This window comes from Pipra filicauda, unplaced genomic scaffold, assembly GCF_003945595.2.
Source record: "Pipra filicauda isolate LSUMZ 115617 unplaced genomic scaffold, ASM394559v2 scaffold402_size659489_pilon, whole genome shotgun sequence".
NCBI classification, from domain to species: Eukaryota; Metazoa; Chordata; class Aves; order Passeriformes; family Pipridae; genus Pipra; species Pipra filicauda.
In genome coordinates this window covers 458,987-478,203 of record NW_024104535.1, presented here as the reverse complement: position 1 = coordinate 478,203, position 19,217 = coordinate 458,987, and the positions used below count along the sequence as shown (strand labels likewise).

The following is a 19,217-nucleotide window of genomic DNA, read 5'->3' as shown; positions in this document are numbered from 1 at the left end:
AAGTAGAATGCAAGGCTTAGCTGGGTATCTGCCCATGTTATGCAAGGGGTATTTAGGAAAAGCAGTCACAAACCCTTACTTTCTGTTCTCAATTGGGAAAAGTTGTAGTATCTAGTTCTAAGAATAAATAAGGTGAGATATGAGGCTTACATGACATTATGCTAGGTCTCCTAAGATTTGCCAATAGAGTCTTGATATTTAAGATGGGAGAAAAACCTACCAGATTATGGAAAATAAGAAAAATATTTCTCACTTGCTCTGCTTCCCTTCCCTCTCTGCCTTCTACATGTCACACAGTGACTACATTCATCTCTAAAACTTTCACTGTCATGTTCTCTTCTTTGAGTTAGCAGCGCTGCCAAAGTGATCTAATGTTTACAGAGGCATGTTTTTTGGTTTATGTTACTGTTGGTGGTACAAATAACTACTTTCACCTTGGAGTTGTGCTTTTTTTTTTTTTTTGAATGGTTTTGATTCTGAGGCAGTATCCTCTATATTTGGGTCTGTGCTCATAAAGCTTGGCTTCTGTAATTTTCTAGTGATATTAATAAAACCCATCCCCCTAGCATATGGGGTGCAGGAGACACTGCTAAGCAAGCTGTTATAAATCTCAAAAAGGTTTATGAGCTGAAAAATTTCAGTTTGGAGAGGGGAATGTAGACTTTGTGATTTCCAAATGCTGATGCTAAATCCATTCAGATGTAAATCAAACCCATCATCAGCACTCTGCTCTTTAGATACTTTGTCTTAACATGTGTTTGCTCATTATTCCTTCCTCGGTTGGAGGTTGTGTATGAAAGCTGTTAAAGTGAAATAATTAATGTATTCCTATGAAGAAGATTAGTATATTTTGGAACTCAGAAATGGCAAAAATTTAGGTAATATTTCAGCATAAATAATAATGTGAGTGAGATTTTTTTTTGTTTTGAAATTCTTAGTCCAGGATGTGCATAGTTAGGTCATAATCTCTCTGGATAGTGTTTGGCTAGTCTCTAAATGATGATCTCTGTTACTGGAAAGCTTGTGCTTCTTTGTGTAGAGTAGAGTCAAATAGTAGGGATTTTGAAATAAACAGCATTCACATATGTTTTCATACATTCACATACATTTGCCCTGGACATTTTTTTTAATTGGTGTGACATTATCTCACCTAGTGCTTCTGTTTTAAACTTAATTACGTTTGTTGCACACTAAAAGTACCTTATGTTAGAAGTATTTGTGTGACTCCATCTACTCTGTGCTATTCTTGGAGACCTCCGTGACTGGTCTGTCTATGCTGTTGCTCTGTCTGGGGAATTGAATATTGCTTTTCTGTTTAAACATTGGCATTCAGTCAAGATATACCCACTTGTAATTCTTGTTCTTGGAGTTCGTGACAATTCAGCTTCTTTGCTATCAGGCCTTTGTTGATATCTACAGTGCCTGTATGGAAGCCCTAAAACACTGCATCACCTGTAGAAAGACAAAGATGAGGTTGAAATCTCTAATCGAATAATTTCTTGAAATCGTTATTAGGAGGTTTTTTTCAACAGGAGTGACAGCTAAGACTGTGTTCAAAAGCAAAAATCTAATATCCTCTTATACAAATGACATAAAGAATAATCAGAATCAGGTATGATCCCTGGTCTTACGTCATTACTCCAACTCATAGTAAGTTAGACTTTATTTTGTCAGCAAATGTCATCATGGCTGTGGAAATACATTCAAGTGATAGAAGAATGCATTCAATTCAAGTGATGTGTCTTTACCATAGAGAGTTAAAACTCCTTGGGGCACAAGAGATTGTGCAGTTACTGGGAGACAAAGAAGATTTTCAAGTTTCCTTGCATAGACAGTTTTTTCATGTTGTGGTCCTGAGCATGTCTTGCCTGCCAGCCTGTGGATCTATTATGCTTCTGATGCAGATGCTGCTTGTTCTTGAACAGAAACTTCTTTCACCAGGGTCAGTTTCCAGTCCGTCAGTCAGGAATTTAATTGGCCTTTCTCAGCTTATTTGGCTTTTATCAGATACAAATCTTGACAGAGGTGTGTTTTCCACAGTTGTGTTCATTCACTGTAGTGAATTCACAGTGTTTCATCACCATGAAAAACAGGTGATAGTTTCCTTTTTTATCTGTGAAATGAGTTCCTGTTGTGTAACATTGTACCGTTATTGCTACTTCTCATCTAATGTAATTTTCTTAACTGGCTAATTACCTTATCCATATGCCAAACACAAGTCAGTCTCTGTGGAAGTGGCAGTCATTAGCTCCATCTATGTTCACTTAGCCCAACGTATCTTGCATGTTGTATTTGGATTTCTTCTGAAGTGTATTTCCTCTTGCAGTACTGCATGTATCCTGGGACCCTCCCTCATCCTTTGGCTGCAGATATCTGACTTACTGCATTAATGGAATACCTTATTTTTCTCCTTTTGCTTGCATTTCTGATTCCTGACTTGTGATCAGCAGGAGGTCTCCCAAAATTCACACTTCTTGCAGAAGTGCAAATGCCATTGCTAACCCGTCTGTCACATAAACCTTTGACCTGAGTATTTTTGTGACCCCTTTCTGTTGACAGTGAAACAATAATCTCTTCAAAATAACATAAAAATAAAAAGCTGTTTTGGTAGTAATTTGACTCTCATAATCCTGATATCATTTCTTGGCAAATACACTTTTCTTGCATGGACACCAGCAGCTCACTCCAAAAGTTCTTATAACATTTCCAACAGCCAGAAGCTCTGGTATGTTTTAGGCATACGCAGAGGTTCCAAATGTCCGGTTTTGAGGTACTTGGAAGCAGTGGTGAAAAAAATTCTCTTTTTCTGTGACTTCCAGTAGTAATGGTGAAAATAGGATGGAGAGAGGGAGAGGTGTGATATACAGTAAATTAAGAAGTCATTATTTTTATTTTTTTTACTTTATAAAAGATTTGTGCTCAAGACAGAGGAGCTCCTCCAGGACACAGTCATCATCCACAGCCATTCTGTAGGGCCATCTTCAAAGAGGAAAGAACAAGAGAGAGTATTTAAGAAATGTGTAGGTTTATTGGGCCTGATACAAGAGGAGATGAACAGTGTCTCTGTCACTTTTGAGCTACCTAAAGAGAAACTTCCACCCATCTGAGGAAAGATGAGAAGCTACAGAAGCACATTACTGAACATCACGATTCAGTATTGTGCCCCAGCTCAATACAGCGTAGAACCTCTTTTTCTCTTAGCCTTTCCTGATAGACGGTATCTTAACATTTCCTTCAGCTTTTTTATCCTGTCTGGATTGCAGATTTTTCAAGGTAATCACTGTCTGTGTACTTTCGTGTTTTTTTACAACCCCCTCAGCTGGATCTCACCATTGACTGGCCCTTAGTGCTGATGCCAGCAAATCAACCATAAGAGATATCTTCCTTGAATTTAGAAAGTAAATTGAGGGAATTGAGTTCTTGGCATAGGATGCACAAAATATAAGATGTCTTAAGGAAAACCATGTAGATCTCTCATGAGCTTGTTTATAAATCAAAGTGCAGAATTTGTTTTGTGGCTTCCCTTTGAAGTGTGAGATAGAAACATATTAAAGTGACTCTTTATTTTCCTTTTAATACTTCTAATCTTTTAGTGCATACTTTTCAGCATACAATGTAATAGAAAGTTACATTTGCCTCTCAAATCTAAGGGCTAATTCCGTTCATAGCCCCCACATCACTCCATGAAAACTGCAGAAGAGCAGCTGTGCGAGAGATAAAGCCCTGAATTATTTAACAGATTTTTCATAAAACCTAATCTCCAGTGTCAGTCCGTGTCTGTTTCACTGCCAAAAGTGAGCTAGTAGGAGGTAGGGGTGTGTAGCATCTTTCAGGGGCCATAGTTCATCTATGAAAACCTATCAACCAAAAGTCATTTGTTTGTGTCAGGTTTTTTATATCTCAGCTCAGTATGGAGAGCTGGTATAATTTTTGCTGTGTGCGTATTTATTTCTTCACTGTGGTATAGAAAAGAAGCTGTTAGTTATTTTCTGGTTTGACTCCCTCGGCTGAATCACTTGAACTGGCTTGTTGAGTCTGTTCTCATTTGGCAGTTGAGACCCTTTGACTTTTTTGCCTGTGGGTTGGCTGTTGCACCTGTACAAATCCTGCTGGGGGCTCTGCTCTCAGGACTGGTGCAGCGATGTAGGAAAGCTGTATTCAGTAGGGTCACATTAGTAGTTAAGACGTGATTTGTCCCACCGGTTTTGGCATGACTTACATTTAGTAGATAATTAGAACCTCATGCCAAACTTTTGCTATTCGCCTTCTGAAGTGGAGCAGTAATTTGTTTTATAAGTATTAAGTGTAATTGCTTACTAGGTTTGACAAATGTATTACTAATTCAACAATGAATTCGTTATGAGGCACTAATGGGAAAAAATCTACTCAAAGGCTAAAATCTCTCTCATGAATTAATTCTTAATTCTATCCATAATTTTGAATTGAGCAGTATTCACTTAAAGGTAAAAATTGCTTTAAAATCTCAAGTGATGTGAAACTAATGCCAGATAAGAAAATAAGTAGGATTAATAACCTGCTTTTTCTTCTTCTTTTTTCATACATAAATAGTTTTTAAGTTTTTGGTTTTGTTTTTTTTTCCCCCTTAAACTAGAGTGGCCGGTTTTTACATCCTGAGAGAGAAGTAAAATTCTTGAGCAGTTTGAATACAGCTCCTCTTCCACAGCTGCAGTGAATACTGGGTGGTGGGGTCCACCTATTGCAGGGACTTTGACCTAGTCATCTTTGTTCTTGGAAAGATGTGGAGAACTGGGATATATAAAATAAATGTCTCCTCTGTCTACCTGCACATCCAACCTTAATGTTGTAAGGGATTTCCTTTGACCTTTGTGGACTACTCCTGGGGTTCCCATGTTTTTCCTCTGAAAAGGTGGATTTGCTTTCCTCAGAAGTTTTGCCTTTATTGAGTTTTTGGTATGATTAGTGCTTGAAGCAAGGGTCATGAAGAGTCCAAATTTTCCCTCCCATTATAGAGGTAGAATATTAGGATGGGCTGAGGAGTACTGGAGGAGAAGAGGGAGTGCAGTTCACTCTTCTGTGGGTTGAAGATGTGGCCACTGACACATCATTATTTTCCTGTAAAGGGCAAATAACAGTAGCAGTAAAGACTTGCTTCTTTTGTTAGCAGTGTAATTCACTCAAATTCTAGAAGATGTGAGGTGAATTTGAGTAAAGTTTTAATAGTGAACAGGTTTCCCCCTTGTAAAAAGCCCAAATGTTTGAATCATAAAATCTGTCCCATTAGGTTGGGCGATGGCATTTGCTGCTTTTTTGGGTGTCTTTTCTGGTGTACACAGTTGGTAGTAGAATTAACATTTAACAAAATGCTTCAGCAGTCAGGGAATGTTTCCCGGAGACACTCAGTATCTGTCAAGTCATATTTGCTTTTGCTCCCAACTTTTCTAGTCTGACCAGTAGCTTGAAAGCTTTGTTATATTGTATATTTGCTAAGCCATCCACTGACCCCTTTTTTGTATTTTGCTATTTTGCTGAGGATGAATGACATAATTCTAATATTGACACTTAAAACCAAAAATCTATGCAGATTGTGGAAGGTTGGTCTTTGTGAGATTACAGATTTCTGAATCCTCTGAAGGGATTACATATTGCACATCTACTTAAGTGCATGTAGTTCCTCTAGTTTCAATTTTCTAAGTGTTTGCCCTGGTGATACAATTTTCTGTTCTGTCAGTGAGGATACTCAAATTATTTTCGTCTCTGGGAGTAGTTTTCATGCTTGATTTACACTGCAACAGTGGACAATGCATAGGCTGTTTATAAAAGCTGATGTTTAGATATATCCCAGGCTGACGGTTGTCTGCCAAGACTTTGCTGAACCACTGAAAATCTCATCCATTCTCGACTATAGGAACAAAGTACATTTTTTCAGAGTAGCATATCCCCAATAACCCTTTAAACAAGACTCATGGAGACGTGTTATTAAACTTACATGAGCAACATGAGGGAAATTATTAGTGAATGGCCGTATGAGCTAAACCTATGAGTTTTAGCATTTTGTACTATGCCTAGATGATGTTTTTACTTTGCAGTGAGGACATGTTGTGTACCTGCCAGGAGGAGCTTGCCCTCCCGTCGTGACTGCCCAGTTCAGTCCATGGACAGCTGCATGGACAGTGGGGAACAGCCTCCATAAGTGACTTATCCTCCCACTGGACTTCTGAGTAGGGAGAAATGGGAAATGCTTTCAGCCTGGAACTGCTGCCAAACCTCCACTGATATGCCAGTGGGTACATACCTGGCTGTGGATAGATGTGGCTGATGTTACAGCTTGGTTTTCTCTGGGATGGTGTGAGGCGTGAGATCACAAATGTGTTTCAGTATCATCCGCTTTGCAGCCTTATTTTGGAGACTAGATGTCATAAGACAAACATCTGGGAGCAAAACAGTTGCAGCATCCTTTTGAAGTGAGCTCCTTTTGCATCTCCATGTGCTTTGTCAATAGTACATGGAGCTCTCTGCCCTTTTCTCTGGAGCTCTCTGCCCTTTTCTGTGGAGCTCTCTGCCAGTTAGGCATCGTTTTGTCCTTCTGTCCTATGCAGATATGATGATGATGTCAAAGGTATAAAAACTCGAGGAAATCCACCCTAGAAAATTTAATCTTTAAAGCTCGATGAAATATTACTGAGATCACAGGTGAAGTCTTAGTAGTTTACATTCACTGACTGTAAAAACTGAAACACACCAAAGTGTTGGTATAGAATTTTTTTAGTTATTTCCACCACTGAATTTGCTTTCCAAAATACTAGTTAGAAAGGGTGATGTGCAGATTTTAGACTGTGAATTATTTTTTTCTATCATGCAAAATATCTTCAAAGAAGTCACTTCAGAGAAAAGCTGATTTAACAAAGTTTAGATTAATTTAGATCAAAATTAAGTTTAGTTTTAGTGCAGAATTTTAAATTTATATCTCTTTCCAATAGAAATCCATGTTTTTATGTATGACTTGTTCTTTGTTAGAAATCTATACCTTTTATACTTTCCAGCCCATTTTCCTATCAAATGTAATTTTTTTCTCTCCTCTGTGTCTCTGCTTTTATTTCGGCATGTAACAGGTACAGTGTCCTCCACTACTGTGAATAGCTCACATTTGCAACTGCATAAAATATACTTTGCCGGCTGGCAAAGACAATAAATTTTAACAGCCATTATGCTTTATGGAACATGTTGCCAAGATGCCCAGATTTGTGTATTCAGTGTATTAGTTTTCTAAAATTAATGCAGAGAAAAGTTTGGGATGAGACAGTTAGAAATTGGGCCAATATCCTTCAGATGCATTGTCTTGAACTGTAACATTTTTGTTGTGTATTATTTTGAGCACAACAAGAATATTTCCAGTAAGTTTTTTATACAGTCATGAAGATGCTTCATAAACTGCTTATTCTCGAATATTGCACCTGTGCTTCATCACTTAATATACTGATTCCACTGTGGGACCTTCCAGTTCTTCAGCTCTGCTTGGCTTGGATTGGGAAAACTTGCCAACTGGCACTAGCTTCAAAGCATTGCTGTTGTTGGCCATGTATCTTTGAAAAGAAGCAAACAATAAAGTGTTTGCTCTTTTTGTATTAGTGATTACTATCACTTCTAAAGGCAATGAAGCAGCATGTGAATAAATAAAATACCTGATTTAAGAATACATTTGAGAGTCACACATCTAAATTGCCCATTATTTCTGTAACATAAAAATCTCTGCTGAGTAAGAAATTATTACCTCTCATCATTAGCTTCAGTGTTTACTCAAAAGGTATGATGCTGTTAATACCCTAATGAAGCACTTAAATAAAACACATTGCACTGAGGACAAAATAACCACACTTGAAATAAGTGTGAGAATACTCTTGTCATCTAATAACTTGTGAGAATGGCAAAAGTTTCAGTGCTTTTATGGATTTTTTTTTGGCTTAGGTTTACTTTACTTTAGCCAAGTAAAGTAAATGGGGAGAAATTACTCCTAATACTCCTAATTAGGCCAGTAACTGTAGAAAGAGCAAACTATTTGTAAACTATTTGAAGCACGTAAGATAAAAGACATAGAGTGCTTTTAAAAATGGAAATTATTAGGCAACTCAGTGATTCCTTTATTTGTTGATAATGCTCATGCTATTTGTGGCATACTAATGAAAACTAATTAAGTGTTGGGAAATGATCTGCTACTACACTGGATGCAAACTGCAATCTATTAGAGACGAAACTAAAACCAATCACATAGCAGTGGAACCTTATGGAATCTGTCTGGGCACTTCTAGTGGCTTGACCATTGCTATTCTGGAGGTCATGAGCACTTAAATAAAACAAAGCATAGATCAGTAATACTTACCTGTGGCTCTTGTTCCCTGCAAGTGATAGTGAAATCCAGCAGATGTTCCGGGTGTGCAGAGGAATGGGTTGCAGGAGGCAAAGTGCGTGATTGTCATTTCTCCTGGCTTGAAGGGGACACCAAAATCTGAGTGCTTGTGAGTTGGAAAGGAGAAGTGTAGGTGGGTGGAAGGTCTTTCTGCTGTTGGTATGTCTTACCAGTTTTAGTTGCCCAAACTCCTCCCTGCCACCCTCATGTCTGTATGGGCTCCTCACCCAGTGGCAGCAGTGTTTTAAAACAACCCGTGTCTGGAAGTGAAGAACTGGACTGAGTCTGCAACAGGCACTCCATAGCCTTCTGTTTTACCCAGGTTTTTTTACCCTGTTTTGTTTTCCCTGAGAAGCTTTATAGCTACTGAGTCAGCTATCTCTGAGAGGAATGGGAGCTGGAAGGCAGAAGAGCTTTCTCCTTTCTGATCTCACAGACTAGATCTTTGTGAAAAATTGAGTGAAATCACAGAACTGTAAGGTCTGCAAAGACAAAGAAAATTAAACCAAGAGAAACCCTTTGCTCAGTGAATACATGTTTTATTATACTTGTCAGCTGAACTGGCTAATTTGCCAGGGAGGAAAAATAATGTCTGCTGGTATCATTGGCCTGTCCTGATTGTTTGAGTCTGCATGCCTGTGTCACACTGCTGCCCAGAGGAACACATCCTCGTGGATCCAGATTTCTCCTCTGAAGAGATTTCTGGGAGTAAGCTTTCACGCCCCAAATGACTTGCTGCCTGGTGCAGTCACTGCTGCCTTCTCTTGATGGCATGCAGACAGGAGAGTTTTCAAGTGCTAGTTTCTGCTTCTGTGGAAGGTGGTGTGCTAAGATTGTATACATCTCAAGCCAGTTTATTCTGGATATCTGGATATCATCCTTCACACTGCACTTCAAGTCTTTATATCTTGTGTCATTTTAGTTGCTGAAACAACTCGTCTGGGTGAAGGTTTTTTTTCCTCAAAAATGTGAATATGGGCAGGACCTTATGCCTTGTGCAACAAATTGCTGTCTTCATCATACTACGCAAGTGTTTCCTTAATCTGTGAGGGCAATCATGTGAATTAACTCTATTAACTTTAGAAAAAGCTATGTTAAAAAAAACAATAAGCAATTTGAGAGAAAAGGCACAGTTTACATACTGTGGAGTATGTTAGTAGTATCACAGATACCACCACTGGAATGATGTTTTTGTCATCATAATATCCCTCCTTTTTCTGTGCAAGATTTCCTAGTTTCCTATCCTTTTTTGTCTCATCCATAATTTCTTGTATACGGATGTGCTACTATAGACACATTTGTTATTTATCTCCCCCTTCCCATGCGTCTATGCTGCAAAATTCAGAAACATCTGCCCACCTCTCCTTCCTCAGATGAGACAAAAAGAGAAAATGAGACAATGAAAAGCAAATTCCTTGCACTGGTACGCCGTGCAAATTCAACACTGCAGGAAAACTAGGTCGACATTATTATTCATAACAGTATATTATATTACAATAAAACTAAGACAAGGGGTAGAAATTGGAAGGATGCCTGTCAGTTACACTCTGAAGTTAAAACTTTGTCTCTAAGATACTCTTTAACAGACAAAGTGGAGTTGCTTGAGATAGAAGTGAATTTCTCTGCCAACAAAAATGGAGAAAAAACTTATTTTCTTCAGATTTATGAAAAATAAAACTTACTACAAGTTTTCTTTTACTTTGAAAACCAAAGTAAAGACTATCTTTCATATTTGAAAAAAGGCCCATTTAGTTATTATTTGGCCTTCTTTCAGAAGGTCTGGAGCACACCTTTTAGTACTCTTAAGATCAGTCACTCTCTGACTTAAGGTTGACATTCCCCATTGCAACAGCAGGAAAAGTTACCTTCCTTCAAGGCTGTTCCCCAGAGCCCTGACACTGTTTTCTGCTGTAAAAAAGAGTAAGATATTGATCATATCTGGGGACCATCTGATTTTGTCCCCCTTTATTCCCACAATTGGATTCTGTGCTGGTAACCTACAGAGTTCTGCTTTGCATGTTGTGTCCTTTTCTTCATCCATTTTTGCAGCAGTCTACTGTAAGAGGGAAAGGGGAGCAGTTCTATTTCAAAAAGAAAAGTAAGAGATGGCAGAATGAATTCATATCTGCAGCAACCTTGGAAATTTGGGTTAAAAACCACTAACCAACCATTAGAGCAAACTAATAGATAAATAAAAGATTAAAAAAACAACAAAGAAGTACTTTCCATTAACTAGCTATATCAGGTTTCATCTGAAATACATTCCCCAAGGATATTCTAGTGCTTTGGGTTTTGCTGTTTTGCTGCCTCATTGAGAAAATAAATTTGAAATTAAATGAGGTTAAAATAGGAGTGGTTTTAAGCATGCGTATTTTGCAGGGGAAGATTGCCTCCAAGTGTTTCTGATATACTTTATCTAAGCAGACAAAAGAAGTCATGATTCTTACAAAAACTATGGAATCTATCGTCCTTGTGAAAAATCTGATTCAAAAAATAGGTGAAGCAATTCAACCAATTTAAATTTGGTTTCTTACTTCTGTATAATTATAAACAAACCTGTCATGGGAAAACAAATGTAGAGTGTACTTTTTCAAATTTTCTTTTTCCAAGTTATTATTCTTTCCATGTGTCTCTTAACTTGCTGTTTAATTAGCAGGTCATCTTCGTGATTTTGGTTTTTCACTGTTCCTTATTGCTATTTTTTCCCATTTCTGCAAACTATGAAAGCCTGTTAGCTGTATGCAAATCTTTCCAGTTATTTCTACAGACTATGTGTCAGGCTCAGAGGCATTGGTTTTACCATCACAGAAAGTGAGCTGGGATCTGCCCCTGTCTCCAGTAAGATGCTGGATCAGTTATGTCCTAGGTGCACTATGGAATGTTTCACATTATGTTAGCTTAAGTTAAATGTTCAATTAAAAAAAAAAAAATCCTCCCCCAGCCCTGCAATTATAAGTGCTAATCAAGATCCAGAAAAAAAACCAAAACCCCAAACCTCCAGAATATGGATAAGGCCTGTGAAGCAGCTGCTTTTAGGGTCCTAACTTATTGGTGGGAGCTTTGCTGACCCTTCTGGATGACCAGAGTTCCCAGGGAAGCCACAGGCTGGAAGAGGTGACTGTCACATACAGCTGTTAATCACATTAGCATATCCATTGTCTTCTTAATACTCATTTTAAACCAATATGCATCTCTGTGCACACACACAAATACAGTGTCAGTACTATTGCACTTTGTTCTATATTCCTCGTCTGCTTATTTTATTAGTAAAAGTTCCCACTCATTAAAATCTCCTTAGAGGAGAAGTAGTGTTTTTGATGATGACTATTTTTCCGGTTAACATGGAATGAGTCAAGTTTTTATTTTTAATAGGAAAGCAATTTCTGTATCTCATGATAATAATGTATTATTTTCCTCACAGGAGAAAATACACAGTAAATCTTTCCCATGACATTATTGTGGAGGGATCAAATTTGTACTCTTTATTCAGTCAAAAATCTGTTGAAAGCTGGTATGAGTGGAAGGCAAGTAAAGACTTGCAAAATCTGATATTTCTTCTTGATATGACCTCTTTCTTGGTATGTATTCAGCAATCAATTTCTTCATCTGGACAGAATCCTGGACTGACCCTAAGCTTCTATTTTACTGGTGGTTTTAGTCTCTTCAGCATGCACAGCAAACCATAACAGCCCAGATTTTCCCTTATTCCTTCCCCTTGAGAAGTTGTTTGAAAAATTAAATAGTCTGCTCTCATGCCTTACAGAGCTGGCTCCCTGGGGTTTTATGGGGAGTGTTACAGTGCTTAGCATCCAGTCCAACTCTGTACTCTCAGGGCAGTAAGAAGGTTCACTGCAGTGGGTGGGATACAGTCCCGAAAACAGTCCTAAGGACTGGTTTGAGTGAGGTTTACTGTGGAATAGCTCTGCTCTGGTCACACAGACCAAATACCCATTAGCGACTGAAACACGGCACTTGTGTCCCTGGGATGCAGCTTAGGTTCATGTGAAACGAATCCAGTTTGTGCTCTCTAAGATCACTCGGTTGTGCAAACCAAAGCATAGTAGAGGTTTACCCAAGAAATACTCTCCAGCTCTGAATTAAAACATCAGCATGGACACAGCAGAATAGTAACATGTCCTATTAAGAAAGTCATATCATTATCCCAGATGATAGACTGTGGTGTTAAAATTACGAAGTGATGAGTGCAGGATGCAGTCTAGGTGGTTTGAATCAAGAGAATAGGAAGTGTAAGAGAGATTTATTTCTCAAAATAGACAGATAGGTGCTAAATGCCATGGTAGCATTGTCTGATACCACTTCTCATGAGAGAAATTATTATTTCTGTGCACCACCTTTTTATGTAACTAACTATTGCATAGACAATGTACAGGTAAGTAAGTGTTAACAATGCCTCTATCATACTGTGCAGAGGAAGAAAAAGTGCTTTCCTATGCCACATGCATTTCTGTAGTCAAAACTACTGTTTGGTTTCACAAAACCTCTGGGTTTATATTGGTTAAAAAGCAAAAAAGTAGGATTTCTAAAAAACATAGTTTTTTGATTTTTTGGAAGATACAAGTTTTTTGAGAAACAGAATTAAGAAGTGACACCCGCAATGGAAAGGTTTAACAAAGTGTTTCTTTCAATTTCTAGGGTATTCTGTATTGCTGTTTTGTATCTCTTGAGTATGTGAAAGGGTTTTTTTCCCCTTTTTTATTTTTCATGGTTTGAAGAATACTAGTAAGTGTCACAGGGTTTAGATCAAAATTTTGAAATTGATAGGAATATTTTGACCATTGCAAATTCAGCTGTTCCTCTGAAACTACTTTCCTTCAAAATGTTAGAGATCAATGCAGTTACTATTCCAAGAATATTACCTGTTTCTAATATACCATAACATGTTTATATAGGTCACTCCTGCATGTAACTCTGATGAGCTTAGCATGATTATGGTATGTCTAGTGCCTTGATAGTTCCTTCAGAGAGTCTGGGTGACTGTTTACTCCATTGACAGACTCCAAAAAAGTCAATGGAATTTACAGATATTTTGTCCTATTCCAGTTTTTGGAGATCTTCATATTATTCCAATTGTATACTTGAATTCTGACAGGCTCACTTAATGCTTACTGAAAAATGTCAAACAATGCCTTTTGGTTCAGTTAAGCTGTATTTTGCCCTTTGATCCTTATGTCAGATCACAGTGAGCAAAGAATGCAAGAATTATTATTCTTACTGTTAGAAAGCCTGAAGAGCAGAGCCAGACACAAGCATGTAGTTCTTAAAGTAGCCACTAACTCTGGAGAAGTGAGAAGGCAGCAGGTTGTGGATAATCACTGCACACAGTCATAGGGAACACAGGATCAGCAGGGACCTTCAGGCATACCTGAATGGGCATGGCAAAGGAGGCATGTATTTCTGCTATGCATTTACAATTCATGCCAGGCTTCTCCCTGAGCGGCTGCAGATCTCTACTGTACTGGCAGATAGGGCATGATATGGCTCAAAGTGAATAACTGTGCAACCTCCATGAATGGATGAAAATCACTTAATAATTTTGCCAACACTGGTCACTTCTAAGATTCAGCTAAACAGGGTGCTGGGCCAATCTCATCTAGCCATGGTTTTGCCAAGAAAGGCTGGACCAGATTACCCTAGAGGTCCCTTCTGACCTGGTATTCCACTATTCTGTGATTCTATGGATATGTTATTCTGTGTTTTCCCTATGCCCACCAGTGCACTTCAGCAGCTAGGCAACTTCACAGTTTGTAAAGGCAAGCAACCAAGCAGTGGACTGTGAGTCTTCTCACTCGTAGCAAGTTCACAGTAAACAGAGTTGTAATCAAACCAAACCAAATACGGAAACTGCCATGTGAATGAAAGCCTACCTGTCAAAGAAGACAACTGTGCATTTCAGCAAGATGTTTTTAATTTTATCTTATTAAATTTTTTATTCTTATACTTTCATTCTCATGCTAGGATTTTGTTGAGTGCATATGTGTCCATGATGTACATTTTACCATTGTTCCTATTAAATGTGAGCAGTAATTTTGGAACTGCATTATGGTTCATCTTTTTCAAGAATTTTAAAGCTAGAGCTGTTAATGTGAAACAGAATCTTTGGAATAGATGGGAATAATCTGGGGCAAATATTTGGAACAAAAACTTAATTACATGGGTACCAGATAAAGACATTCTTATAAACAGTTACAGTATTTTTGATGTAGTGGTAAAAAACAGAAAGCAAAGGGAAGCCAAATTAACTTAGCAACTCAAGTGTAGCAGTTGATTGATTCTGAAAGTCAACAGGTGAATATTTTCCATAGTCCCAGCAGACAGAAAGACTGAATTGAATAGCCAAATTCCTATTGATTTCTTTGGGAGCAGGATCAAATCTTTATGTCTTGAATAAGTCCATTTTTGATTTTAATGAGAATTACGTGACTTAAATCTTGTCTAATGTTTTGGAAGCAATGGGTAAGGTTTAAATCAAGTAATAGGTTTTCTAGACTTTTAATAGCGTTATTCTTTTCAGTGTTGCTAAATACCTCAGGGTATTTACTTTTGGCTGTTAGTGTAGTGTAGAAGTTGATACTATTGTGAATGGAATTGGTTAAGTCTTAAAACAGAATGTTTAGATCATAAACATTTTAAAATAAGACTCCACAGAAAAAGATGTGGTGTGTTTTTTTTTTTAATATATGTTGTGTTCTTGGCAGGATTTGTTTTAGAGGAGTCGCATTCTGGTAGGCAGCTGCAGCCAAAAGATTATTTTAAACCAATGGAGAAAATTCCCTTTTCTCTTTTGCTTTTTCCCTTTCTCCCTTTCTCTCTTTCTCTCTCCCTCTCTCTCTTCAGTAGGACTCTCTATACATCATACAACTGAAGTATAGCCAGTCATGGGGTGAAAAATTCATACACTAATATACAAAACAGTGAAAAGTATAGAAACCCTGGCTAAAGATGCCAGTACCAGCCTGTGCTTTAAGAAGTTGATATTCCTTTTCTTCAACACTCATCAAATCTTCAGACTTCAAAACCCATTGGCTACTCTTCCAGAGCCAACAGGATTGCATAAAGTATATGGAGAATTGCTTGTATCTGCCCTGCACTTACCTGTGGAGTGGCACAGTCATCTTTTTAACAATTACTTAATTCATCAGTGCTGGGTGAAACCAGTTATACTCCAGAAGTTGTTGGGTTTGGGGGGTAACTTATAATAGAAGACATTAATGGAGTAGGTCTTTACTTATCTCAATCAAATCTTGATGATTCGTGTGCTACACATTATTTTTGGGTTTCATATTTATTTGAAATAAATGTATATGAGAATGTTTGTTGTCCTGCCTTAAAGATGTAGAGGACTTCTTTTTATAAAATATGAACTCAGTGTGATGAAAGGTATTGTATGTATGTAGTTGTGCAGGCAGAAGTCTTGCCCCACCACAAGCACATACATGTGCCAAAGTAGAAGCTCTTTGTACTAATCAAACAGTGGACATTGTTCAATTATTCCAGAACAGACTTTGACTTTTTTTTTTCCCCCATAAAGTGAAGGTAGAGCTTTCTCCACCTCGCTTTTGAAGCCTCTTATGTGCTCTGCTGTATATGGGCCTGAAGTCTCTGCCTGCTTTGCACTGAATGGGAACAATTAAAAGTGTTTTTACATTGGTCACTGGTTGTAGCTGTAACAGTCCTGAATGGAAAGGCTTTGTGTCCATTGCCCTAAAGTATGATGCTCCAAAGGGCCATGGCAGACCTTGATGATGAAGATGGTATCTACATTCCATATTGTACTGATGGAAGCCTTTTCGACCTAAGGCAACTGAAGGCCCACACTAAGACCTTAAAGCATCTTGTCCGGGAGCTGCTTTATGCTGATGATACCACCCTCATCGCCCACGCAGAAGCAGCTCTGCAGCGTTTAACATCCTGCTTTGCAGAGGCTGCTGAGCTTTTTGGGCTGGAAGTCAGCTTAAAGAAGACAGAAGTTCTCTATCAACTTGCACCTCAGGAAGTCTTCCATCATCCCCACATCACCATTGGCGAATCAGAGCTCAAATCAGTTCAGCAGTTTAATTACCTCGGTAGCCTCATCTCCTCAGATGGTAAGATTGACAGAGAGATAGACAACAGGTTAGCAAAGGCATATAGTGCTTTCAGAAAACTCCATAAAAGAGTTTGGTGAAATAAACACTTGAAGAAAAGTACAAAGATCGGTGTTTACAGAGCCATTGTGCTGTCTACTCTTTTATATGGGTCCGAATCATGGGTCATCTACCGCCACCAGCTGCGACTCTTAGAACACTTCCATCAACGCTGCCTCTGTACAATCCTAAACATCCACTGGTCAGATTGTATGACTAATACGTCTGTTCTAGAACAAGCAGCAGTCACAAGTATTGAGGCCATGTTGCTGAGAACGCAGCTGCGATGGACAGGGCACATCTCCAGGATGAAGGACCACCGCCTCCCTAAGATCTTGCTTTATGGTGAACTTGCCACCAGTTACCGCAAGAGAGGAGCCCCGAAGAGAAGATACAAGGACTCCCTGAAACAACATCTCAGCCCTGGCCACATTGATCAACATCGCTGGTCTACTCTGGCCTCCAACCGGGAGGCCTGGAGACACACCATCTATAACGCAGCTGTCTCCTTTGAGAACGCACGCAGGATCACACTCGAGGAGAAAAGACAACGCAGAAAGAATCGCGTCTTGCCGATACCACCTAAGGAGTCTTTCTGCTGTGCCTTTTGCAACCGGACTTATCTATCTCATATTGGCCTTTTTAGCCACCAGTGAGCTTGTAACAAATGTGGGCAGAGCCCTTCCCAAATCTGCATTCGCGAAGCCTAGCCATGATCATTAGAAAAGTATTTTAGAGCCTTTAACTGAAAACGTGTGTGACCAAAGTTTGAAGTGACTGATGATGAGAAGTCGAATGAAGAAGGGGTTCCAGAAGAATACTGACCATGTTTGGAACTGGCCAGGAACCTACCCGTTACAGAATCACAGAATCAATTGGGTTGGAAAAGACCTCTGAGAACATTGAGTCCAACCTGTGACCAAACCCTACCATGTCAACCAGATGTCCAGTCTTTCCTTAAACACCCCAAGAGATGGTAACTCCACCACTTCCCTGGGCAGTCCAATGTCTAATCACCCTTTCTGTGAAGAAATTCTTCCTAATATCCAACCTAAATCTCCCCTGGCACAGCTGGAGGAGTTCATACAGCTCCCCTAGATTAGAGTAGCACAGCTTAGACAGCACAGTATTTTCTCTATGAGTGGCCGTCTAGTTAGGAACTGTGAATGAAGCTTTGAACACCATAGGCTTATAAGGAAATTAACTTTTTAGGTTTTATTAATTTTGATTTTTATTTGCTTAGGCTGTGATTTACAAACCAGACAGATACTATATAGTATTGTACAGAGAAATTGTGTCATTATATTAGAAATTTAGCACATTCTCCTTGGACTAAACTGCAAAGTTTAGTCAATGGAGTAGAAAGAATTCAGTTGATATGTCAAAAAAACCCCCAAAACCAGAACCAAAACCAAACAAAAAAACATAAACAAAACAAAACCCCACGAAAAATAAACAAAGCAAGCAAATAAACAAAAAAAAATGAAACAAAAACCACTCAGCCCCAAAATTTCTTAGAACTTGAGTTTTTAGATGCTTATCTGGATTGTCAGGAAGTGTCCCAAGTTCAAAGGAAAGCATTTACTAGGTCTTAGACAAATATTTAACATGTTGCAGATTAGAGATAAATACTATACTACAGACATGGCAGGTCATTGATTCCTTTAATAGAATGGAAAGTTAATGATGTTAAGGGATACATATGCAAAGGTTTTTCTGATTGATAGTACTATGTCACCACTTTTCTCCATACCAATTTGTCAAGTAGGACTTGGATTGTCTGTAGAAAGAATCTAATCCATGATTTTGTTATAGTCTTTGTATAAGCACATGCTGCACGATATGCATCTAATCCTGAAATTCTCCTGATTTAAGTCAGACAAAGTTGCTTTCCTTCACGTATTTCCACTCTTTCTCAGTACTTCTTGGTGACATTTCTATTTGTCTCTGAGTTTCTGTGGTGCTACTCAATGTCACTCACAGGGAACCTTTTTAAATTTTCCTAATTTATATTTCCCTTTGGGTGATGGAATGCATCAAGAATTGGAATTACTGTCTCTTCTCTGATTTTGAGATTTCAGTGAATGATTCAGATGAATCATTCAAAAAGAATTGTAGTTGCTTACATGGCATTCAGTTCTATTGCATTTCCCACAGTAGTATAAAAAGTCACAGAGCAAACTCGGAACCAGCTTCATGTCCTCCTACATATTTACCTTCAGACCTGCATGACTTGAGATATTTTTGCACTTAGTAGCCTCTATTTATAATGACCAAATAATGGTAGGAAAAAAAAAGAGACTGGCAATCAGCAAGAAAACCTACCAAGAGCTAAAAACTGCTCACCTAATACTTGGAGTGTGGGGGGAGTTATTTTGGAGAAAATCTAGGTAAAATCTGTATTAAGTGTATCAGAAATGTTGAGGACAATTCTTTGAATGAGTCTGTGTATTTGAGTAGTTTGTGGGGTTTTGAGAAAGAGTTCTTTGCAGCTGTTTTTGTGAGTATGAAGGGTTAAACAATAAAGCAGAAATTCGTCTTCATGCTTTTGCTTAAAATGAAAAGGTCTGGATTTCAGAAGGAGCTGTAAAACTTTCAGCAGGAATCATGTGAACACTACAGTAAAATGAAAAGCTGAAATGTGAAGAGTGCGTGATGTGAGATGCCAACTCAGCACTTTCAGGAGTCAA

At 38.4% G+C, this 19,217-nt stretch overlaps 1 protein-coding gene across 3 annotated transcripts in view; it reads left to right on the top strand.

The window, feature by feature from the left end:
* PIEZO2 (piezo type mechanosensitive ion channel component 2) overlaps positions 1 to 19,217 on the top strand; it is a 295,169-nt gene that overhangs the window by 118,539 nt on the left and 157,413 nt on the right. The gene's annotated exons all lie outside the window — the stretch shown is intronic.